The sequence below is a fragment of the Heterocephalus glaber genome, unplaced genomic scaffold (assembly GCF_053883595.1).
Source record: "Heterocephalus glaber isolate CG9 unplaced genomic scaffold, H.glaber_assembly_v1.0 deba00001497, whole genome shotgun sequence".
NCBI classification, from domain to species: Eukaryota; Metazoa; Chordata; class Mammalia; order Rodentia; family Bathyergidae; genus Heterocephalus; species Heterocephalus glaber.
In genome coordinates, this window is record NW_028258320.1 from 73489288 (window position 1) to 73515012 (window position 25725).

The following is a 25725-nucleotide window of genomic DNA, read 5'->3' on the forward strand; positions in this document are numbered from 1 at the left end:
GCTCATCTAAACTACTGTCATTTTACAGATGAGCACGCCAAGGCCCAGAGTGGCCGTTCATCTCACCCGGGGTCATGTAGCCAGCTGGTGTTAAGACGCAGGACCTGGCTTCGAGCTTTCCGGATTGGGGTGAGACTGGATGAGTGAGGAAAGTGTTTGAGTCAAAGACACCGTAAAGAGATCCCCCTCTGTCCATGCAGCGAAGGACTAGGGATCACTTCCTTTACGTCACAGATTCTAGGCCTCAGAGCTGTTGTTCTCCTCAGGAAGAGATTCTGCCCCTTAGGGGCCATTTTTGCTTGTTATGCTGGAGCAGGACAGGAATGGGGAAAGGGGAAAATTCCACCTAGCCTACCCATGAGAGTTGAGCCGCATGACCTAATGCCCTCCACTAGTCCCCCTCCAAGGTTCCACCACTTCAACACTGGCACACTGGGGTTCCAGCCTGTGAACACGGGAGGAGCAAAACATCCAAACCATAGCAGGATGGATCCATACACAAATTTTCTGATTCCTCCAAAACTATGGAAATATGATCAATCCCTTTTTACAAACATGAACAATGATGTTTAACAAGACACCATGTCTTGCCCAGGGCCACACAGCTAATGAGAGGAGGCACCAGGGTTTCATTCAGGGCCACCTGGCTCTACAACTGTGTGCATCCCATGGAAGTTTCTCAGCCCCAGCGGAATCCACCAGGCCCTGCCTGGCTGTCTCTACAGTAACAGCAGGTGGGTGCTCAGCACCTGTTGTCTGGGTGGCCTGAGGCAAGACAAAGGGAGGTCACAGAGCCCAGCCCAGCTCTTTAGCCATGGGAACTTCTGTTGGGCAGGATAAGCTGCAGGGGAGCTTTATGGACGACAGACACAGACATCCCAGGATTGCTTGGAGGCCAGGCATTGCTGGGCCTGTGGGCTGGTGACATCTGGAAGACTAGTCCCCAAGAGTTCCCCAGTGCTGTGTGCCAATTGTGTCACGTAGAAGGTGGGCAATGGGTGGCTCACTCTGCAGACGTCTCTCTCCTGGAGGGAGGGCATCCATCCCGCCTCCTCTTGGCAGGGGCTGAGCACTGGCCAGAGCAGGGCAGGGCTGCGTTGAGCTCTGCCAGGAGGACCTGGCCCTCCCCCATACCACCCCTCCTGCCTTTCCAGCCAGGCTCAGCCCTGCTCTCCAGGGTTCTGAAGTCACTTTCAAATCCCTTCAGGATGCTCCCTTGTGTCCTGGTGGGTCAGGCAGGGTGAGCTCTGTCAAAAGTCCAATTCTGCCAATGAAGTAATCTTGAGCAAATTGCTTGTCTTCCCAGATCCTCTGTTTCCCCATCTGTAAAATGGGAAGAACAGTATCCAACATTGAAGGGTTAAACACTCAACAGGCAACATGTGGGTGCTCAAAATCTCTCCCCTCCTTTCTGGCAGGCACTGGAAGATGATGGGAGGGTGGTTGGAAACCCCGTGGGAGAGGACAATGGAATGGAGATGTGGGAGGGCAGGCAAGGAGTGGCCATTCCCTCGCCTGTGTTTTTCCACCTGGAGGCCTGGCAGGGGGACTTCTCCCTCTAGCTGCTGGCAGCCGCGCTCAAACACATTCAATCATTTGTGCTGCTTAAACCTGCTGTTCAAACCCACTGTGTGGGCTTGGAATTAGCTATATTCACGAGGAAGCAGAGCGGGAGGTTAGAAGGCTCTGTCTGCCTGGTACTTGGGCTCCACCACCACATGGCCTTGAGCAAGAGGCTCCACTTACAGCCTCAGTTTCCTCCCGTGTAAAACAAGGGTGTTAATATCTTATTGGTGGCCCGGATGCTTAGACCCTGAGTGGGCAATGCGGCCTCAGTCTGGCCTGCGGATGGCCTTGGGATTTCAGTCCCAGCTACATACCGTATTCTTAGCCTGGGCTTCCCATGCAGAGTGTGACTGATTTTCTCCGCACCTGAGGGCGAGCCAGCAGGGTGACCTCCTGGCTGAGCGAGAGTGGCCCAGGTGTCAGCGAATGCTTCGTTCCAGCAACAGTCTCCCCTGGCAAGAACTTCAAAGCCAGAGGGAGTGAGTGCCTAGGCAGGCTGAGGAGGCATCCCCTGAGGCACCCCTCACCTGACTCTGCCACACTGTGGGAGGGAAGCACTGGCAGTGGAACTGGACCAGCTTCAGGGAGCTGGAGTGTTGGGGATACTGCTGGGAGCCTTGCTCCCTGCGGGTCCTGCATAAAGCTGCTGAAGGCTGAATTCTAGTGCCTTCCACCAGAACGCCTAGGAACAGCCCTCTAAACTGTGACCCCTTCCTCCTGCTCCCTCTGAGGCGTCACTTGGAGGGGTCAGCTGACCCTCTGGACCCGTTCTCTCCTGGAGCTTCGCCCCCGTGGCTTGCAGGATGGGCAGGGGCCGGAAACCAGCTCAGAGCCCTGCAGAGGGGAGCTGACCCCATGCAGGGTCCTCAGGTCCCAAGCTGGGAAGGACCTCTAGGGACTCACAGTGCAGGAGACGGGGTCGTGAGCAAAGCAGACAAATCCCTGGACAGCAGAGGAGTATGATAAGGGCACAGAACCCCCCAGCAGTCTAAGAGTCCTGCCATGTAATTAGTAGCTATGACCACTTTCCTCACCTACAAAAGTGCAGAGATAGTATCGTGATCCTCCTTGTCCATGATTTGGCTTTCCACATTTTCAGTTATTCAAGGTCATCTGTGACCTCCCCCTGAAAAAGTAAATGAAAAAAAATCCAGAAATAAATAATTCCTAAATTTTAAAATAACTTCTTATAGTATGTTGGTATACTTGTCCTATTTACTATCAATTGTTGTTAATCTTTTGTTGTGTCTAATTTATAAATTAAACTTTATTAGCTAGGTATGGTGGTGTACACATGATCCCAGTGCTCTGGGAGGCTGAAGCAGGAGGATCCCAAGTTTGAGCTCAGGCGGGAAAACTTAGGGACTTGGAGAAAACTTGTCTCAAAATTTAAAAAAAATTTATAAAGGGCTGGGAATGTAGCTCAATGTGAAGGGCTTCAGTTCCATTCCCCTCACCTCCAATTTTTAAAAATCTGGGGTATGTCTGTATAGGGAAAACAGTATATACAGTTTGGCACTATTTGCAGTCTCAGGCATTCCCCGAGGAAGGTATCCCATGAAGAAAGGAGGTACTGCTGAACAGGCCCCATAGGGTGATTCTGTGAGAATGGGCTGAGTTAACACGAGAAAAGCCGCTTAGGCTGGGGCTGGCTTCTGGCACTTCCGTTCTCTGTTAGAGCAGTGTGTCCGGCTTGAGACAGAGCCAAGAGACCAGGAGGAAACAAAGCAGGGCCGGTCAGTGCCGAGGGAGGGGTCATTAGTGAGCTCAGTGAAGAATCCTAGAGGAGGTGAGGCTTCTACCAAGCCTTGAAATCCGCGCCGCTGGCTGGCATACTGGGGTGACAGGAAGCGGTGTGGATTCGCCAGAGCAGTGAGGTGAGCAGAGAGGAGCTGCTGGGAGGCCAGGCCGAGGCACGGGTAAGGTCGATGCAAGTGGGCAGGGCTGCGGACAGGAAGTGGTTGCTGAGCCCAGACCAGAGACCTGAGATGAGGAGGGTTGGCCTGGGCAGCGGGCACAGGGGACAAGACACCCACGTGGCAGAAGGGACAGGCCTCAGTGGCTGCCCAGGGTGGCAGCGAGGGAGAGGGAGTTCCCCGCTTGCCGCTCAGTGCTGGCTGGCGGCCCGAGGGTGAGCTGTGTTATTCTCAGAGCGAGCAGCCGGGGGAGAAGACAGAAGGGGTTAGCAGTTCCGACTGTGCGTTGAGCACCTGCAGAGTCATGGTGTGCCAGGGGTGATGCAAACACGAAACGTCGAGGCGTCTCTGAGATGGGTGTGAAAATCTCCCCTGAACAGGAAACCGAGGTTCAGAGGATGTCAGCAACGCTCAAGTTCACAGCGCGGAAAGCGCCACTGTGCACCTCTGGTTTCCAGTCTGCATTTCCATGCCCGCTTATGTCCAGCTGTCCCCAGACAAGCCCACCTGTGCAAGGCTCGCCTCAGCGCCTCAGCCCTGAGCAAGGCCTGACACTCCAGTGCTGCCTCCCATGGCTACAGACACTTCCACTTTTGTTTATTTTAACTCAGCCAAGAACTTCAGAGGAGCACCATTCCCGAGGGGCTTGTGCATGGGTGTGTCACTGTCCCTCGATGGAGCCCGGGCAGAGAGGAAATGGTCAGGTCCGGAGTCCAGAACATCTGTGCCCTGCGTGCTGAGGAGCCAGGAGACTGGGGTTCCCTCTGAATTGGAGGGCTTGGTCACCCCCAGAACAGGCTGGAGCTTAGGACATCAGCCCCGAAAGGTATTCCACTTGCGCAGCTCAGCGTCCTCCTGTCCCCTAGAGGAGGAGGAGAGTGCATCAGAACCTCAGGTGTGCGCCCCTCCTGGCCGCTCATGCCTTGGCGAAACAAGAGGACAAAGAACCAGGGGCTGAGTCTGAAGTAAACTAGTCTAGGTCACACAGCCAGAGTTCTTCTGAGATTCCAACAGGCTCTGGAGCCCACCCGGCCCCTCTGGGCCTCAGTGTGGCATTTGTGGCTCTTAAAAACGCTTCACTTGTTTGAGGCTCAGGTCCTTTCAGATGTTGCTTTTTTTTTTTTTTTTCCTGTTTCTTTTCTTTCCAGCCTTGGGGGTTGGGGTCAAAGGTGGAGTTTGCTGCTTTGCACAACCACCTGCCTGCACGTCATCCGAACACCAAGTTTCGCTGGCAGCGGAAGTGAGAGTTGTCTATCGGTTAGGTCACAAGGAAGGCAGCTGGGCTGCCCCAGCAAGCGGGCAAGAGAGGCAGAGAGGCGCTCAGCTGTGTGCAGGAGGCGTCACTGGTGCCTGGCCCCGCTGAGTCAGGCCAGAGGCGCTCCCCTGTCCACAGGACCATGCCATTGACCCGCGCCCGAGCTGGGGTGCTCACTTGGGCCCAATCCACATTCAAAAAGGAAAAGGGAAGGAGATGGGAAGAGAGGAAAGAAAGCAGAAAGCAGGCGAGTGAACAGCCTGCCCAGTGCTCACACCCCCGGGTCAACTGGGCCTCGTTTGAGTCCAGGACCCAGGAGCTGATCTGGGTTGCCTGGGGTCTGAAGACCTACAGTTGGGGAACACTGTTTAATGAAAAGAATATCGAAGTATGAAAACAATACTAAGCACAGCAGTGACTATTTAGGAGATGCAGAGGGCAATCACAGCAAACTGCAGACATCCCGCAGTTTCGGGCCTTGCTCTTCAGTGATGTTTGTAAGCAGTTTGCCAGAAATGCCAAGCAACGCTTCTGTCGCTCACCCCTCCCTCCCTGCGGTCCCTCCCTGCGGTCCCACTGCCCAGGCACCCCTGTCTCTTCAGCGTCAGGGGCTAGGGCACCATGAGACCCCATCCTGAAAGCTGTGGGCTGGTGGTGGTCACCTGGGCAGGTGTTCCTGACCTCTTGTGAGCCCTCGATCCTTTGTGAATTGAATGACAGTTACTGGGAAAATGCATAGATACTCAAGGTCTCTAAAGTTTACCTACAATCTCAGGGGTTCTTGGACGCCCTATTCCTGTCCCCGGGCAGGGAACTCCTTACCTGCTACCTTCCTCTCATTTCATTCCAGTCATGAAGCAACACAGACCCAGAGGGCGAGGGACTTGCTCAAGGTCACCCAGCAATCTGGGGCCGAGCCAAGACGGATCCAGCCGAGCCCTCTCCTTCTCCAGGGCGGCGGGGTCCCATCTGTGCCCGAACAGGTCTCCGAGGAGGGAGACCCTGAGTTATGGCCCCTCAGAGGGTTTTCTTGTGTTTTCTGTTCTTTTTCCCAGATAAATATTGTTTAATGTAGCTTGGAGAGGGGAGAGATGGGGACGTTTAAATCTAAAGACAGACAGAATAAGATTGCTGCACAGTTGGCGCATAAATGCCTTGAGGAAGACAAAGGAGACAGGGAGAGGGAAGAAAGGGGACAGCAGGCAAATTACATGCAAAATCTGAGAAAACTTGGGGCTGTCCTGCTTGGCACTTGGAGACCTGAGCCCTGGGGAAACCCCGTGAAGCGTCCCATACAAGGGGGCCTCCCTGAGCCCCGTCCTCTCCCCTCCTTCCCAGCGTGAGTGCTCAGTCTGCCAGTGCTCCAAGCTGTGCGCTTCGCAGGTGAAGCTTCGTCTGCCTCCTCAGCACCCTCTCCCAGGGCTGTGCCTCTGATCCCCAGCCAACTCGGATCTCCGTGCACCTCCCCATCAGCACCTGGCTCTTCTCTTTCACAGCACGGAATCCCTCTTGGCTTTCGATCGACTAGTTTTGGGCCCATGTCCCCTACTGGACCCGAAGCTGGGTGTGGGCAGGGCCTGCGTCCTTGGTGCCTTTGGCCTGGCACGTGCTGCTCCCGCAATCACTGGCTGATTTAAATGAATGGTGGCATCTGGCGGTTTGGGCTGAGGCTCCTGGGACAGCTGCCTGCTGGCCAGCTCCTCCCTGAACTCCTGCTGGGCCAGCAGGCAGCTGGAGCCTGTGTAAGCCTGGAGGGCCTGAGGGGAAGGAGTGGGGTGCCTCGCCGCTCGTCAGGACTCCGCTCAGCGGCGCAGACCTCCACACCGCCCAGCTCTCTGCGGCCCTAGGGGTTCCATCCCCTTTCCCAAGAGTCCATCTGAGGGACCCCAGCCCACCTGCGATTGTGCCAGCAGCTGCCAGCCAGGGTCAGGAGCAGATGGCTGGCCGGGGCGCCCCCTAGAGGACGGGACTCACTGGGATCCTTAAGAACTCAGAGACCCCTCGCTGTCCCACTTCCCGGCATGTTCACCTCCAGATAATGGAGGTCTCCAGAGAACAGCCTGGTTTTCATACCCAGATATTGCTTTTTTCATTGCATTTAGTTTGGGGTAGTTCTTCTGTATTTTTTTCTGCCTGACACCCACGACTTCATGACTGATGCTGTGTATGACTACATCCTAAGAGCCAGGGAGCTCTGATCACTTGTTCTTTCTCCTTCCTCCTGTTTTTCTCAGTACTGGGCTGGCAGGATGATAAAGACACTTCGAGATAGGACCTGTTTTTCTCCTCCTGGGCTTGGCTCAGTGCCTGGGAAGCTGGGGCTGTGGGTGGAGAGCTACCCCCTGCTGGGGACCAGACTTCCCTGCAGGGTCAGCTGCTTTCTCTTCCTCCCCCTCTCCAGCAGTCTGACCACAGTCTCCCAGAGCCCCAGGTGAACTCCCCTTAGCAGGTGGGGGTGCCCGCTCCGTTCTGCTCCTCGCTTCCTCTTATACATTCTCCCGCAGAGCAGGCTCCTTCCTGTCAGCCTCCTCAGGTGAGCTACTCAGTGTGAAATGTTTTGCCTCTTAATCGACACCAGGGTCTTAGTTTTCTTGCACCAATCACCGTTTCAGGCGGATGAGAAACCCGCCATGATAGGACACGAGGCGGTGGGAGACGGCTGAGACCGCTGATTGGTGCTGAAGGGCTGCCTGTGTCTCACCCTCCCAGTTACTCCCAGTGGCTTTCAGCAGAGCCCCACAGCCTCGGCCCAGGTGAGCCATCCTCCAGGCCAGGCTGACTGGTCTCTGAGCAGCCTCCCTCCCCGCCTTACTCAACCGATGACTCCGCCTTACATCACTGCGTCGTGGCTTTCACGCTCCGTCTCTGTCCCGGAAAAGACTCGCCCTGTCATAGCTTCCATCCTCCCAAGGCCACTGCGAGAGGCACCACCCTGCACATATTCTGTGCTCCTAGGAGAGTGGCAGGCGTCATTCATCGGAGTGTGTGGGACTGGCAGGAAAATGGTAAGAAAATCCCTAAGCAGAAAGGAATAGTTGGCCCTTATGACATTGTCTAGCATGGGGCTTCACTGGGCTCTGTACCATCCTGTCAAACGAATTACTGAGTGCCCAGGAGTCCTAGGTGTGAGATTCAGCATGCAGGGTCCACACGTGGCCTCCGGCCTTTACTGCCCTCCTGAAGCCCCAGCTCTGCCACACACTGGCTGTTCGAGCTTCCACATGCTACTTGAACTCTCTGTGTCTTTTTCCTCACCTGCAAAGTGGGGATGACAGTAGTAATAAAGACTCGTGTGTAAAACAGTTACAATGGTGCCTAGCACACAACAAGCACTGTGTAAGTGTTTGCTGTTAAGCCTAGAAAGATAGTTACCCCATGGAATTGAATATTACTTTTGAGTAGGAGCTGTGAATTTCCTTATCTTGCAGGCATCAACCTCTCTCACACACACAACCCCTCAAGCTCCTCTCCTGCCTGTGGAACCATCTGTTGCAGAAGTTAGCGAGCTTTGTCTGTCAAAGGTCAAATAGTAAATAATTCAGACTGCGCAGGTCACAAAGTTTCTATCACAACCCCCCAACTCTGCCATTGTAGTGTGAAAGCAGCCATAGATAATATCTAAATGAGGGAGGCTTTGTTCTAATAAAGCTTTATTTACAAAAACAGAGGGTGGGTGTATTACTTTCCCATCACTGGAACAAAACCCCCAAAGTCTGCAACTTAAAGGAGGAGGGGTTTATTTAGCTCACATTTTCCAGTGGGTTCAGTTCATGATCTTGGCTCCAAGGCAGAAACCACATGGTGGGAGGCTGGTGAAGGACAGCTGTTCATCCCAAGGCAGCCGAGAAGCAGAGAGAAAGGAGGAGCCAGGGCTAGGGACACACCCTTCCAGGTCACTCCTATTGCCAGTATTCTATCATAATTCATTTTACAAAACCTCTGCTTCAATTCTGCCTCTTCCAAGAAGCCTGGCAAGATTCCCTCTGTGAGACTTCACTTTCCTCTCTCTGGACTCGAAAGCAGTGGACTTGGAGAGAGCTTAGTGGCTGGGAAGAATCTGGGTTTAAGCTCTGGACGCTGAGTAAAGCACTTAAGATCTCTGAAGTGTCACTTTACTGTCTGCAAAATAGGTGTAAACTTTCTGGCCTTGCTAACTTTTTAGGGTAGGTTGAAAATCAAAGGGACTAATACACAATGGATGTAACTTGCAAACTCAAAAGCACTACACACTGGAAGCAGATCTTCCCAGGGTTCCTCATGACTAGAACGGTGCTTGGCACTTGGCCAGTGTTGACTGAGCCAAACCCCAGAGCTGGTATTAAGTACTGAATTTTGTTTCACACCTATTAGTACAAGTCTATGTGTGTATTGATTTCCTTGGATAAATGGAGAACTCAAGAGATACCCTGCCCAGAGAGAGATAGGACAACTTTTCCTCAGCTAGATTCTGCAGAATTCTTGTCTACTAGCAATGTATGTCAGGCTACAATGAATGTGGAGCCATGACAGGACTCAAGTGTCTCCAGGCAAATATGACTAGAAATTTGGATTTGTGCCTGAGACTGATGTAGAAGTAATCACAAACATGCTGGCTTAAACCAACAGCAATGTGTTCTCTCACGTTTCTGGGGGGCAGAAGTCTGAACTGAAGGTGCTGGCATGGTTCTGTTCCTTCCAAAAGCTCTGGGGAAGAGGATGTTTCTTGCTTCCTCTAGCTGCTGGTGGTTGCTGGCATTTCTGGAGTCGTAGCTACATCATGCCAATCTGTGTCTCCATCTTGACATCATCTTCTGCTCTTCTTTGTGCCTTTTCCTCTTTGGTCTCTCATAGAGACACTTATCATTTGACTTAAGGCCCATCTGAGTAACGGGATGATCTTACCTCAAGATCTTTAAGGCAATTACATCGGCAAAGGCCCCTTTTCACAAGTTCCAAGAATTTGAACACCTACATATCTTACAGATATCATTCGTCAGCCCATTATAGTATCATATTATTTTCACTTTACTTCCTAGCTAAAATATTTATGTCACTGAACAATCTTAGAAACATTACTTTTGATGGCTAATAATGATCTGTATTATGGATATATCATAATAAACTCAATTCACTTTCTCCTTGTTAGATGTTTAGATTGCCCATGATTTCCCACTCTTTTGCTAAATTGTGTAGGCTTTGGAGTCAGATATCCTGAGAAGAAATTCTGACTCTGCCACTTACCAGGGATATGACCAAAGTTATATGAACAAACCTCCTCATGCCCAAACGGTGAGTCAAATTAACCTGTTTTCTCATTTGTAAAGTGAAGATCATAATGCTTATCTCATGGAGTGACTCAGAGGATCAGATCCAAGAATATATGTAAAGTGACCGGTGGCAGGGTGATTGGTACATTTACATGTGTACAGTGCATAGCAAATTGCAGCCACTCTTGTTTTATTAATCTCAGTACCATCACAGCTAATTCCTTGGATGGATTTGTAGAAATGCTCTTCCCAAATCAAGGTGTATGTATAGTTTCAAGGTTCTTGATTTGTACTGTCAAGTTGTGTTCCATAAAAAGGATAGGTGGAGACATTCAACCTTGACCAATCCCACTTCATAATTACTATCCCTGGGGCTCTGGCAACCACCTTCATCCATGGACAAGGATTTTATGAGTTACAGAACCAGGACTAGGCTTTGAAAATGCTTGTACTTTACTCGGGGCAACCAACTCACATGCATAAAATAAGACCCCAAAATGGAGTTCATTAAATCGGCAAATACTTGTTGAGCACCTGCTGTGTGCTGGCTACTGTCCTAGACGATGGATCCCATCCAGTGGCAAACAAACAGAAATGGACTTTGTCCTCATGCAGCTTATAATCTTGGGTCAGGGCTAAGTTGCAGCACTTTATTTCTGCAGCAGAATTCAGGGAATGTAGAGACCCATGGAGACCAGGTAGATGAGGAGACCTCAAGAAGAAAGAGAACCCAGAAATGGAATTGAAAAGTAAGTGAGGACTGTGAGTGGGTGGGCATGGAGGTTCACAACTCACAGTCTCAGATGGCTTATGAAGGGCCGGGAAGGAAAGAGGGCTGGGAGCCTCCACTGTGGAAGTCAGGACAGTCTTAAGCGTTGGCCTGGCAGAGGAAGTAGTATTTGTTTCGCTGTAGAAAACCAGAGGCTAATAGACTTTCCTGAGCAGGGAAGGCCAATGAAAGACATCTGGGAAGAGTGGAAGGGGCTGGATGGGCCACACCTGAAGCCAGAATGCCAGCTGGGCTTCATTCCTGCAGTGTGTGGAGCTATAAACCTTGTCCCATTTCATAAGCAAGGCTATGGCAGCACTACTTTGAGGCCAAGCTTATGCTGCATGGCACATGGAGTCCAAACCTCCTGTCCTATGTCCTCCTCATGCCCTACACTGAGCCCTCAGCTCTGAGCTTCCTTGAGTGCTTTCCATTGCGTTCTAGGGCCCTGGGGGTGATCAGATCCTAGTTGTTTTGGTCCTGGGATTGTTCACCTGGTGTTTTGTTATTAACTTTCTGGGTCATAAGTATCCCCCCAGGCCAGTGACACTTCCAAAAATTTCTTCTGTCTCTCTGTTCTGTGTTTCCCAAGGAATGGTGAGTATCTAATGATTAACCAGCTCTGTGCCCCCTTTGGTGATTAATATGTTACTTTGGTAGGATTTGGGGTGCAGAGGAAGGGGCCTTCTCCCCAGTCCTGCTTGACCACCCCAGCATGTTCCCATCATGGTGGCAAGAACTGGAGGGGGAGAGGGAAGTGGAGGATGCTGAGAGACTAAGGAGAGCAGAGAACATCTCTTCCAAGCCAGCCTGCAGGCCAGTCCTGAGTCCCAGGTTTGGTTGGTAAAGTGAGCAGGTGGCTCATTTAGAGTCTTCACAGGCCGTAGACAGAGCCACTTCTCTGCTTTCCTCCATTCCTGAACACTGGACTCCGTGTCCCCTACCAAGACAAATCATACTTGTCTTGTAGAAGGACAAGGGCAAACCCACTGAGGCCACTACATGGTGCCCCACTGTCTGGGCTTCAGGGCTTTCCCACAGTGAGGAAGGCAACTCCCATCCGTCGTAAGCAGAAGGGCCCAGGTGATTCAGAGTTAAAAAGAGCTTGAGATCAGCTGTCAGGCCAGCTCAGAACAACCTGAGCACAAACCTCCTGTACCCAGAGCAGAGTCCCCACTGCTTTGCCAGGCTTTGAAAGCCGGTCTGTGCTTGAAGGTGATTTTCACCAATGCGGCTATTACTGAGCACATCCCTCTTTTATCTAAACCTAGCAAAATTTCCAAATAGGTCAGAAAAAAAAAATCAGTGAGTCCACTTAAATCTCAAACAGAAATAATTCAGGTGGGGTGTGGTAGTGCACACGTGTGATCCAAGCACTCAGAAGGCTGAAGAAGGAGGATCATGAATTCAAGGCCAGCCTTGGTGTCTTAGGAAGATCCTGTCTGAATAATAAATATAAATAAATAAAATGAAATGGCTCATCAATATGTAATAAAAGCTCAGACTGAACTAGGAGCTGCAGATACAATTGTGAGCACGATACACTGGGTACCTTCTCTCCCTGAGCTCACATTAAGGGATGCTGGAGGTGGGGCAGGAGGGAGGGGAGAGCAGACATCAGTTCACAGAAAACTGCATTGGTAATTATTACAAGGCAATCAAGGAAAGGGGAGCAAAAAAATGCATTGGCCAGCCTCTTTACCGAAGGGTGCTGGAAAAACTGGGTATCCATGTAGAGACTGAAACTAGATCCCTGGCTCTCACACTGAACAAAAATCACTTCAAAATGGATCAATGACCTAAGTATGAGGCCTGAAACTTTGAAACTGCAGGCAGAAAACATAGGAGAAACACTTGAAGCCATAGGCACAGGAAAAGACTTCCTCAATAGGATGCTAATAGCACAGGAAATAACAGCAAGAATTAACAAACAGGACTTCGTCAAGTTAAAGTTCCTACACTGCAAAAGAAACAATCAACACAGTGAAGAGACAGCCTACAGAACAGGAGGTAATCTTTACCAGCTACTCTTGTGACAGAAGATTAATACCCAGGATATATAAAGAGCTCAAAAACCTCAACACCAAACCAAACCAAACACCCAAACAATAAATGGGCCAATGAACTGAACACTTCCCAAAAGAAGAGGAATAACTGGCCAATAAGTATGAGGAAAAATACTCAACATCTTTAGTCTTCAGGGAAATGCAAATCCAAACTACAGTGATCTTCCACTCCACTCCAGTAAGAATGGTTATCATCAAGAACATAACCCATAAATGCTGGCAAGGATACAGGGAGAAGAAGCCCTCTGCACTGTTGGTGGGAATGTAAACTAGTACAGCAATGATGGACATCAGTATAGAGGTTTCTCAAAAAATTAAAAATAGTGATACCATTTGATCCTTGGTGTATTTCCACAACAAAGTCAGCATACAATAGTGATACCTACCCATGTTTAGTGTGGTGCAATTTGCAATAGCTAAGCTGTGGAAACAGCCTATGTGCTCATCAATAGATGAATGGATAAAGAAATGTGGTATTTATACACAATGGAGGTTTATTCAGCCATAAAGAAGAAAAAAAACATATGTCCTTTGCAGGAAAATTGATGAAACTGGAGATCATCATGTTAAGCAAAATAAGCCAGACAGAAAGTCAAATATCGCATGTTTTCTCTTATATGTGTAATCTAACAACAAAAAGAGAGAGATGGCAAGAAAGTCGAAAGGAACTACCAGATTGAAGGGGATGGGAGAGGGAAGTGGAAGGAGGGTGACAGGGAAGGAAAATGATCAAACTCTGTAAAGTATGCTACATGCATGTACAGAATATACCAAACGAACCCAGTCTTCTGTATAACTAATATGTAGTTTTAAAAAGTTGCTGTAAGAGCTGTGAAGGAAGAGTGGGGTGTTCTGAGGATGTGGTAGGACTCAGCCCTCTGGAGCTGTCAGGAAGCGCTTCCTCAAGGAAGTGACATGGGCTGAACCTCTGGAGAGATGACGGAGTGGAATTAATTAGGGCAGGCGGGAGGCACTGCGGGGGGGAAAAGGAGCCAGAATCTGTGCAGGCCTGAGGGACAGGCTTGAGGACAGCAAAGGCAGGGAGAGGATGGCCCAGAGAGGTGGTAGAGGGATGGGAGGCGGCAGACATCTGCATTTGAGAGTCACGCAGTTCGCTTTAGAGAGAGAAAGGAGGGAAGAGAATTAAGGTGATGAAAATGAAGGGGTAAATATATGTCCCCCACCAGGTGAAAGTTGGAGTCACCAATTTTGGGGCAGGTCAGATAGGTATAGTAGAGCAAGCCTGTGAAAGGCAAAAGGGAGTGGTAGGGTTTGTGGACAACTAAAGGATAAATATATATACCACACACAAAGGCATCTGAATTTGAAATATGTCAAGACTTGCTATTGACCAAAGCAAAATTTGATAGAGTTTGGAGTCTCTGATGTTAAAGAGATAGTTGCCCAGAAACAAAAAGAGTGGGGAAAGAGAGCTGAGAACTGTTTAGCCATAGAGACCGGAAAAGAGCCAAGAAAGCACTTCCGGTCTGGTTTCCTATGACCGGCAGATCATCTGCGCGTCTCTCATGCCCTTCTTTGTGACCTCTCCAGCTTTCTTCCAAGGACCCACCTGTCCCCAGAGCCACACACTGTCCCCAAAAGCAGAGTGAAGAGCCGGATGGCAACTGTTAACTTATGAATGGTGAGATGGGGAAAGGCCCCTGTACAACCCCACCACCACCACCACCACCACCACCAAGGGGGAGTTGTCCACTGTCTGTGGCAGCCCTGGTCCTCCATACTCAGTGAGATGACCACTTGGTTCAAGAGCGGCCAGAGCCAGGGAGCTCAACTTCAGCTACTAGGGAAGAGGACTCTTCCTTTCCTGATGGACTATAGCATGAGAGGACACGAAGCTTGGGCTGCTACATCGGCCTTGTCCACACAGGGGACCTGTCAGGATGGAGCCAATGCACGTGAAGGCACAGCCAAGACAGAGAAACTGAGTCCAGGTGGCACCATTCGAGCATTTGAGTCCAGCTATACTGAGCCAGTCCTACCCCAGGGACTTGTAAGCTTTAGGAGAAGATTAATGGCCAGTTTTCCCGAAGTCAGTCTGGGGTTTAGGTGTTTTCCGTCTCTAGTTAGCATTTAGCCAAACAAAAAGCAATGTGGCTGCTTCTAGAGTATGATTCTAGTAGAATCTGTCCCATTATTTCACAGTCACATTTTATTATATCCTCATGACACTTTCAACTTCTTAGAGCACCTTGGCCAATGTGTAGTTGCATCTCATCCACACCACCCTTAGGGGAGTTTTCCCACGTCACCTCCACGTTATAGCGACTCTCCAGCAGGAGACCACGGAGCCCCAGCTCTCCAGCACACGCTGCGGAATATCTCACCCTTGTCTCAATCCTAATTTCTTTAAAGAAAGAGCAAAGCATTATGAAGACTGCCCTAGGAAACTCCCTCTGGAGAAAGGCAAGTGAAAAGCCCTTCACTGTAGCCTCATTTATAATGACCAGAAATTAGAAAAAGTCCTAACTGTTCACCCCTGGAGTCCCACACAGTGGAGCAGTATAAAGCCCTCACAAGGCAGATCTAAATGTCCTCGTGTGTACAACTGCCAAGAAACACAGATCCGTGAAAGGGCAGACGCTGAGTGAAGTATGCTATTGCCTGAGGTTTTAATAAAGTGTGCACTTGATTTTGCACATGCAGAGACTGTCTGGCAGAAACTGGTGACAGTGTCATTTCAGGAGAGGGCTCGGAGGCTGGAGACAGGGATGAAAACCAAAACAACTATTTTTCCACAATCTTTCTAGTTTTGTGTAATGTGTGTGTTTTGCCTATTTTATAAGTATGTTAATTTTTTAAAAACAAGAAGCACAAATAACAGCTACCCAAAACACCCAAACAAACCCTCCACTACAGTGTGAAGGCATTCCAGAGCTTCTCAGGAGTCTCTGGACTTTTACCCAAAGCTGACCTGTGATCTTCCAGACGTTAGAGTGGAAGCCTTTCCTACCTGGGTGTTGATTTGGGGGTGAGGGGTGGAGAGATTAGAGGTGCAGATTAGGGGTCAATTTGGAGGCTTCTAAAAAGAAAGAAACTACAGAAGCTTTGAGAGCAATTAGGCAAAATGTAAATGAAATGTTTTGGGGAAGAAAAGGAGGAGCAGAAAGATATGGTTAGGGAGTGAGGCTGCAGGCACCTGCAGTACTCTGTGCTCCTTCCGCGTCTTTGCACTGACACCATCTGTAGCTTCTATCCAGTCATCAGCGTGGGCTGTGTCTGCTGGGTCAGGGCCAGGACCGCCTCATCATCTCATACTTTGGAACCTTATTCTGGACAAGAGCATGTGGCTTGAAAAAAATCCATATGACAAAAGATAACAAAAAATGTTCTAAGCTCAGGAAGGTGGAACAAAGGAATCCAAACAATAGAATCTCGTGGGCCCTGCACCATGCCACGCACCCAAGGAGGTGGTGTGGGGAACAAAGGGTCCACAGCTGGAGAGCCGAGAAAACATTCCAAGAAGAGCAGGTACCAGCCCCAGAGGGGCCAAGGGTCGGAGACTCTGAGTGAACAAGACCCGGGGTACGAGAGCCAGCAGGCCGGACGTTTCTGACAACAGCACCAGCCACACCCTCAGCAGTTAAGGGAGGGCAAGACTGGCAGGAGGGAGCCCCTGGGACTCCAGCCAAGGCCCATTACAGACCTTCTCTTACCCCATGCCACCTGGCCAGCAAAGAGCTGCGAGCTCTGTAGACAGGAGTAGCTCCAGCGGTGGGCCATTACTGAGTTTACGGAGCCCCCATCCATGAAAGGCCCTGCAGGTCCCGTGCCATAGCCAGGCAGGACTGATGAGATCTGAAGCTGTGGCTTGATGGTATTTCCTGCTCCTTACTTTCCCAGGTTCCAAGACAACTGGGCTTACGTATCCAGCCCTCTCTTGATGGACACTTGGCTTTTTTTTTCACTTTGTAACCATCACAAACCATGCTGTGAACATGTTATGAAAGGTCCCATCCTCATCTTTGGGTTTGCATGCACTGCCGTTGGTCCTGAGGACTAGGACAGTCGGACTGCTGTTCACCATTCAGCTCAGTGGATGTCTCCATCTCATTGTCAAGAGCTTCAGCAGGTGTCTGCCCAGCAGTGTGTGCCGGAGCTCCTGCCCCTCGGCATCCTCCTCAGCATTTAGGATTGAGAGACTTCCTCATTTTTCGTTGACCTGGTAGCCGTATAGCCTTTGCTGTTATTGTTTGTGGTGCTGGCGATCAAACCCAGGGTATTATTCATGCTAGGCAAGTACTCTACCACTGAGACACCCCCATCCCCACTGTGGTTTTAATATTCATTTCTCTGACGATGGTGAAGTCCAGTGCTTTTCAAGTGTTCATCAGGCATTGGGATTTCCTGGAGTAGTGTCTGTTCATGGGTGTTGTGGTTTATACCAAAAATGTCCCCAAAGGCCTCCGGCACTCATACATGGGGCTTTGGAAGGTGACTGAAGCATGTACAGCTGACTTGCTGTTGGGAGCTGGGGTCTGGTCAGAGGAGGTGGGTCATGGGGCCCTGACCTGGAAGCCTGCATCTCCCTCCCTGGCTCCTCCCTTCTCTCTCTTCCTGGCTGGTGTGACAAGACCAGCTGCCGCCCCCCCCCCCAGGCCCTTCCACCCACCATGCTGTTTCTACCTTGGAGCCAGCCGACCATGGACTGAAATCATGAACCAGAAGAAACGTTTCCTCCTTTCAGTTGTAGGTGTCAGATATTTTGTCTCAACAACAAGGAAACTGACTCAGACAAATGGGTTTTAGCCATTTTTCTTTGAATCAGTTCTTATCACTCCCTGGATAATTAATGTGTCACGAATCACCACTCCTCATTTTGTAGCTTTTTTTTAATCCTTTATGTGTCTTCATGAAAATAATTTAAAATTTTTGATGTTTTCTATTTCATTGCCTCTCAAATTCTTTGTAAGTGATGGACCAGTATTTGTTTTTATTTCTATTAGCAGTAGACTAATATGTTCTAAAATAAAATAACTTATTTTTCCAAAATAAGTTAAAAACAACCTCCTCAAAAAAGTACTAAATCAATGGTCATGGAAATCATTCTGAGTCTTTTTCTATGACTTTGGCTCTTAACACTCTTAGATTTTTTCCAAGTGAAGCACCTGTATTGAGCTAGACATATTTAGACACTTGGCAGATGCTTTAGAATCTAGAAGGAAGAGGATAAAAATATCACATGGGCCTAAAATGCTGAAAATGAAGCATGAAAGAAAAGAAAATTGAGCTAGCAGACATGCAAAAAAGGAACACTAGCATGCTAGGATAATGACAAAATGTCCTCACGCAGCAAAGTCTGAAAACAACCAGATTAAGAATGGAATACATTCTGCCCTGGCACATTGCTTGCCAGATGAAATGGTCTACCAGAAGCACAAGCTAGGAACACAGTGATCTTCCTCATTTACATGCCAGTACCCAGAATGCTCTAGGGCGTCATCATTTTGAGGAAGAACTCGGCTTGCCACGTCAGAGTTTGGAAATCAAAGCAAATTAATTTTAGATATGGCAAGATCATCTATTCACTTGTTCACACGATTCTTCATTAAAGTTTTGGTTTTATAACACCCAATGTCAATTAATTTGCCCAGACAGTTTCTGGAATATTCTCTAAACTTTTAAGTTTTATGGGGATTAACTCAGAATAGCCTCTTTCAAACCGTTCTCCTTTAAAGGCCATAGTGCACATTACCCTTACGTTGAGCTCATTTCTGGGCCAGTTGTCCCTAATCAAAGATAGAGATAGAGACAGAGAAAAAAAGGGAAGCAGAGAGGAGACAGATGAGTAGGGGAAAAGCACACTGTGTAAGTTACGTTTTCACTTGTAAGAATTGCCTGCTTATTTTTTCTTCTTTTTCTGTGGTCTGGAGGATTGAACCCAGAACCTTTGCACTGAGCTCCATTCTTAACTTTCTTTCTTTCTTTCTTTCTTTCTTTCTTTCTTTCTTTCTTTCTTTCTTTCTTTCTTATTTACTTATTTAGACAGAGTCTTACTAAATTGTCTGGGTTGGGCTTGAACTTGTGATCCTCCTGCATCAGCCTCCCAGAGTGCCGGGATTAGAGGCGTGTGCTGCGTTCATTTTTCTTGATTTCTTTTCCATCAGACTCTGACCTGACAAATAAGTGGCATACAATTTGATAATGAAAAGTGATGAATATTAACTGACTCACTTCAGTTTTCCATAGTGTCCAGCTTTCAGTATGCAGAGCAATAAAGATGAAGAAATGGGAGGTAACTCAGAGCCCTGCAGCTCTGATTGTGTTCAGATTGTGCATGGACATTTGTGTGAGGCTTGAATGAGTGGGTGCTGAGTGTTTACTCCACATGTGACTCTGTTGAGTAGTGTGGGGTGTGTGTGTGTGTGTTGAGTGTATGTGTGTGTGTGTATACTGAGTATTTGTATTGAACATGTGTGTTGGGTGTGTGTATTGAGCTGTTTATCTGTTAGGTACATGTATTGAACATGATTGAGTGTCTGTGTGTATTGAATGTTGGAGCACTGAGTGCGTGTTATTGAACACGTGTGTGGGTCTGGTGATTGTATATGTGCCTGTAAGTGTGCCTGTGGTAGGAAGGTGTGTGGCAAAGACATAGGGATTAAAACACATTCACTTCAGGTCACATCCGTTGCATCAGGAATCCAAATAGCTCCTTCCAGAGGCTGCTTTCTTTTGTGTGGTTTGTAGCTTGAACCAAATCAGACAGCGAAGACTTATTATTTATTTGGAGCAGACTATTTTGACAAGGCTGGAAAAACACACAGCACGGGGGTTGACCTCATGGCTGGTATCTCCTTAGCCTCCCTTCACAGCCAACTTTTGCCCCTTTTCAAGTTGAAAAATAAAACTATCCAGAGACAAGCACTGAGTGGGACACGATTCAGCAAGAAAACGCACAGGACAGGGGAGGGCAATGCCAACATACCTACCGCAGGAAACTGGCTGGCAGCTCTCTTGTCCAGTTACCTGTGTAACAGGCAGTCTAGACCCTCATCTAGAGCGAAAGCTCTTCAAGGCCTGGAACTCTCTCCACTTCCAAGTCCTCCCAGACCTGTCCCACTCGACACTGGTCAGCTCTTCAGAATGACAATGGTAGCAGCGACGCTGGGGCACCTGCTGTGCTGCGCTCAGGGTGGAAGTGTCATTGCAGGCACCTGGTTTGACCCCGGCAGACCACTGGTCTCTCGCCTGTGTGCACCAGCCACACTAGCCTTTTTGTCTGCTCCTTGAACCCACTAAGCTGGTCCCCACCCTGGGGCCTCACTGGGAATGCTCTCCACCTCTCAGCATGGTCAGCTCCGTCCATTGCTGCTGGGAGGCCAGCTTTGCTCAGAATACAGCAGGTGTCCCCGGGCTAAGGCCATGCAGATACCAGGGGTCATCCTGACTGATGTGGTCTCAGTGGCTTAGCGGAGAATGGAGCCCCACCTGTAGCCCCAACTGACATAGCAACGACAAAAATTCTGTCCTAAAGGGAAGCAGAACAGGGCAATGGCAGGAGAGACGTATAGAGTTCAGGAGGGCGTTTGTCTTTGTGTTTCTTTGAAAGCAAGAGAAAGAGAGCAAGTCTGGGCATGGCTAGAAACGACAGGGGCACGCGGCACAGGGCCTAGGGCAAGGCGGGGGAGCTCCAGGGAAGTCCTTCCGGAGAGCAGCAAAGTGAAAATAGGGTCTGAGTAGAGAGCGCTGTGGATTGCCAGGCACTGCCGATTGACCAACAAATTTAACATTCACAAAATCCCGACACAAAGAGAAGATAAATATATGAGATGATGGATATGCCCATTACCCTGATCTGATCATCACATGTGTATATGTGCATTAAAAGTCTCACTGTACCCTACAAACTGGTATAATTACCACCTGTCAATTAAAAATGAAAACATATTTTTAAAAAGGAAGAAAAGGCCCTGGTGGGGAAGGGAAGGGTCCACACGCATTCTCACTCTCCAGGCAGCGGACAGGGACCGAGGCTGCCCCTGGAAAGGAAGGGCAGAAGCGAGTGAGCCAAGGTTTCCAGAGAAGGTGGAGCTGAGGCAGAGTCAGCCCGTGTTCACCATGCAGACTCCGAGGCTGGCTCTGAGAGTGTCACTTCCCCTTGATCGCTAACCCAGAAAGAGCACAGTCAAAACACGATTCCATTCGCTGCCCTCCACTGGAAGAAAGGAGCAGTTTGGGGCTTGCTTTGCTATTTGAGTCTGAGGAATGCGCAAGAAAAGCAGCCCTGCCTCAGCAGAGCCCTCTGCTGAGATTGACTCCCCCTTGGCAGTTTCTTGTGTGCTCCCCTCTCCTCCCCTTCGAGGTGACCCAGGGAGTCAGGTGAGTAATGCTCTGCTCGGTGAGAGAAAAATAGATCAGAAAAATAGATCGCCACATGCCTTCCGTTATGCGAAAGCCCTGTGTCACCAGCTGTGGCAGCAGGGAGCATGGTTGCCACGCATTAGCTAATGCGGGGGCAGATTCAGAACATCTGACTCCCTCTCTTTCGGAGGCTATTTGTGGTTCCAACACTGCTAGCACTCCGGAGGCTGAGGCCGGAGGGTGGCCCTGCATTTGAGGCCAGCCTAGGCTACACAGTGAGTCCAACGGCAGCCCGAACTACATGGCGAGACACTGTCTCAACCAGTCAATCAGTCCATCAAACAATCAATCAAATGCAAGCCTGCTGGGGATCTCGTGGAAGCCCCCACCCCGTGCAGTAGTTCCTCAGGCCACCCAGAAGGCCAATGGATAGAACCATTTTCTGCTGTCCAGCCTCGCCCAGTCCCTCCCCACAGGTGTAAGAACTACCTCTCCCACCCAAGAGTAAAAATAGGGACTATTTACCGAGTGCCTGTCGTATGCCAGGTACCGGGCAAAGCATGTCCATAGGAAATGTATCTAATTCACATATTTGTATGTGCATTCACACACATATCCACACACATGCATGCACGCACGCACACACGCACATGCACACACACCTCTTGTGGTGGTGGTGGTGGTGCGGTATTTTAGTGTCTCCTTTCACAGAGGAGGAAAAACACAGGCTCGGGAAGTTTCTGTAACTTGCCCAGGGTTCCCAGGTTAATGCCGTACACAGGCTGAGGCAGGCTTCAGAAAACAGCCCTAAATCAACACAGTCATTAGAATAGACCTACTTAGTTCACCAAAGTTACTTGAACAATAAACAAATACAGGACACAATTCTTGTTGCTTCATTTGTTATGTTCTCCAGACTAGCCACTCTTATCCCAGAGGCAGGACTCTGGATCGACAGCCCCAGACTTCCTAGAAGCATTTTTTTGGTTACTGTCTAAAAGGAAAAAACGGAGATGTAGGCACTGCCAGGGCTGGAGGCTTGTTAACAAGACAGCAGGCAGTATGAGCCGCAGGTAGCTACGCTCAGCCTCTCCTCCCCTTTCAGAAATTCCCCGTCTCTCCCTCTGCAGTTTTAAAAATATATATCGAGTTCTAACATATCAGAAGGATATTTTCTCCTTCTGGAACTGACAACATTATCTTCCTCCTGGAATTGACAACATTATCCTCCTATTCAGGTAGAGCCATGCTAAGGAGAAGTAAATGTTTATCACAATGGCATTTTCTGATTCAGCTAATTGATTTTTTATAAATAACAATAATGCTTGAACATGCAGCTGCCTAATTACCAGCAGTTTTTTAAAAAATTTTTTCACTTTATTAAATTCTTTTATTGGTACATTGTAGGTATACAACACAATTACATTTCTCATTGGGAATTGTACCTTTACATAATGCATCTTGGTTCTTATTTTTTCCCCATTCCTAGCCCTTCCTTCACCCCCTCCACCCTTCCCTATTTACAAAGACCTTATTTCCATTTTTTCCATTTCTCATCGTTTTTCCTTTCCCTTCTTTCCTTTCCGCTGCCCCTCCCACTACCCCTACCCCATTGGACCTTTTCTTCCTATTTTGCATTATCGATTATTCATTCTAATCATTGGTACATTTTAGGTATACAATATAATGACATTCATCATTGAAAATTTGCACCTTTACATAGTCTCTCTTGGTTCTTATTTTTCACCCTTGCCCAGCCCTCCCTTCAACCTCTCCATTCCTCCCTATTTACAAAGATTTTGTTCCTATTTTTCGATTTTCTCATATTAATCCCATTCCCTTCTGTCCTTTCCCTTAGCCATCCCACTTCCTTCCCCTTTGCCCTTTTTCTTCCTATTTCACATTACCTATTATACATTTTAGTCCTTATTTACACTTTCAGTTTCTCACACCAGAGAAACTATTCAGTATTTATACATGTGTGTCCTATTTATTTCACTTAAGAGTATCGCCTCAATGTGCATCCACTTAGCTATAAATGTCTCTAATTTCTCATTTTTTATGGCTGAGTAGTACTCCATTTTATTAAAAAACCCACATTTTCTTTATCCAGTCTCCAGTTGATGGGCATTTGGGCCGTTTCCAAGTTTTAGCTATTACAAACTGCGCTGCTATGAACATGGGCACACATATATCACTGTGGTATGATTCTTTGAATTCTTCGGGGGAGATCCCCAGCAGTGGAATAGCGGGGTCAAATGGGACTTCCAGTCCTAGTTCTTTGAGGTATCTCCATACTGATTTCCACAGTGGTTGCACCAGTCCACACTCCCACCAGCAGTGGAGCAGGGTTCCCCTTTCCCCACAGCCTCACCAGCATTTGTTATTGGTTGATTTCATGATAGCAGCCATTCTTTCTGGAGTGAAGTGGAATCTCAGCATTGTTTTCATTTGCATCTCTCGAATGACCAGTGATGTTGAACATTTTTTCATGTATTTATTTGCTATTTCTACTTCTTTGTTTGAGAAATGTCTGTTCATTTCAGATGCCCATTTTCAGATTGGGTCTTTAAATTTGGGAGGTCTGATCTTTTGAAGTTCTTTATAGATTCAAGATAGTAGACCTTTGTCTGAGGAAGAGCAGGTGAAGATTTTTTCCCACGTTGTGGGTTGTCTCTTCACACTGCTGGTGGTTTCTCTTGCTGTTCAGAAGCCTTTTAATAAGAAGAGATCCCACTTGTTGATTGATTGTTTGTGCTAGTTCACGGGCAACTGAGGTTTTGTTCATAAAATCTTTTCCTACACCGATGTCTTCAAGGGTTCTACCTAAACCTCTGTTCCAACTGGTTCAGAGTTTCTATTTTAATATTTAGATCTTTAATCCATTTTGATTTTAGTTTAGTGCATGGTGAGAGATATAGGTCTAGTTTTAATCTTTGGCAAGTTGAAGCCCAATTTTTCCAGCACCATTTATTAATGAGGCTGTCTTTCCTCCAGTGAGGGTGTTTGGCTCCTTTATCGAAGATAAGATGGCTGAGTGTGTCTGGCATTGTTTCTGCATCTTGTAATCTGTTCCACTGGTCCTCAGGTCTGTTTCTTTGCCAGTACCATGCTGTTTTTATCACAGTAGCTTTGTAGTAGAGTTGCAGGTTGGGGATTGTGATACCCCCTGCCATGTCTCTGTTACCTAGAATTGCTTTTGCTATTCTGGGTCTCTTCTTGTTCTAAATGAAGTTTTGGATTGTTTTCTCAAGGTCCATGAAGTATGCTGCTGGGATCTCAATTGGAATTGCATTAAATCTATATAGCAGTTTTGGAAGTATGGCCATTTTTACTATATTAATCCTTCCTACCCAGGAGCAGGGGATGTCTGTGCATTTTCTGATATCATCTTCAATCTCTCTTTTCAGAGTGCCATAGTTTTCAGAGAAGAGGTCTTTGATTTCTTTCATTAGGTTGATTCCTAGGTATTTCAGTTTCTTGGATGCTATTGTGAAAGGAATTATTTGCCCTATTTCTCTCTCAGTGCATCTGTCATTTGTGTAGAGGAAAGTTATTGATTTTTGTGTGTTGACCTTGTAACCTGCTACTTGACTGAATTTGGTTATTAAGAGTAGAAGACTTTTGGGGGCGTTCTTGGGGTCTTCTATATAGAGTATCAAGTCATCTGCAAATAATGACAATTTCACTTCTTCATTACCTATCTTTATTCCTTTTATTTCTTTCTCTTGTCTAATTGCCATGGCTAATGTTTCCAGAACTATATTGAACAAGAGTGGTGATAGTGGACATCCTTGTCTTGTTCCTGATTTGAGTGTGAAGGATTTCAGTTTTTGACCATTTAGTATGATATTGGCTGTTGGTTTTTCATAGATGGCTTCTATCAGTTTGAGGTAGAGACCAACTATTCCATTTTTTTGTAGGCTTTTTTATCATAAATGCATGTTGGATTTTGTCAAATGCTTTTTCTGCATCTATGGAGATAATCATATGGTTTTTGTCCTTGTCTCTATTGATATAGTGTATTCCATTGATTGATTTTCATATATTGAACCATCCCTGCATCCCTGGGATGAATCCCACTTGATCAGGGTGTATGATCTTCTTGATGATCTTCTGCATTCTGTTTGCCATTATCTTATTAAGGATTTTTGCATCTATGTTCATTAGTGAGATTGGCCTATAGTTCTCCTTTTCCATTGGGTCTTTCTCTGCTTTGGGGATCAAGGTGATGCTTGCTTCCAGGAATGAATTTGGGAGTATTGCTTCCCTTTCAATTTCATTGAAGAGTTTAAACAGTAGTGGCAGCAGTTCCTCTCTAAACGTCTTGTAGAATTCGGCAGTGAAGCATCAGGGCCCGGGCTTTTCTTAGTTGATAAGTTTTTAATTACATTTTCAATTTTATTGGTTGATATTGGGTTCTTCAGAATTTTTAGGTCTTCTTCGTTCAACTTTGGTAATTCATATGTATCTAGGAATCTGTCTATTTCTTCTGTGTTGTCCATCTTATTGGCATATAGGTTCTGGAAGTAGGTATTGATGATCCTCTGTATTTCTGCTGGGTCTGTTGTAATTTCATCCTTTT

General features: G+C 47.8%; 1 long non-coding RNA gene across 1 annotated transcript in view; it reads left to right on the forward strand.

Annotated features, from left to right (window-relative positions):
- The first annotated feature begins 3326 nt into the window (after positions 1-3326).
- The window catches only part of LOC110347835 (uncharacterized), a 46645-nt gene continuing 24246 nt past the window's right edge, over positions 3327-25725 (forward strand). The window contains exon 1 of the long non-coding RNA XR_015440492.1: positions 3327-10732. This is a non-coding gene — a long non-coding RNA (uncharacterized LOC110347835). The remainder of the gene's footprint in view (positions 10733-25725) is intronic.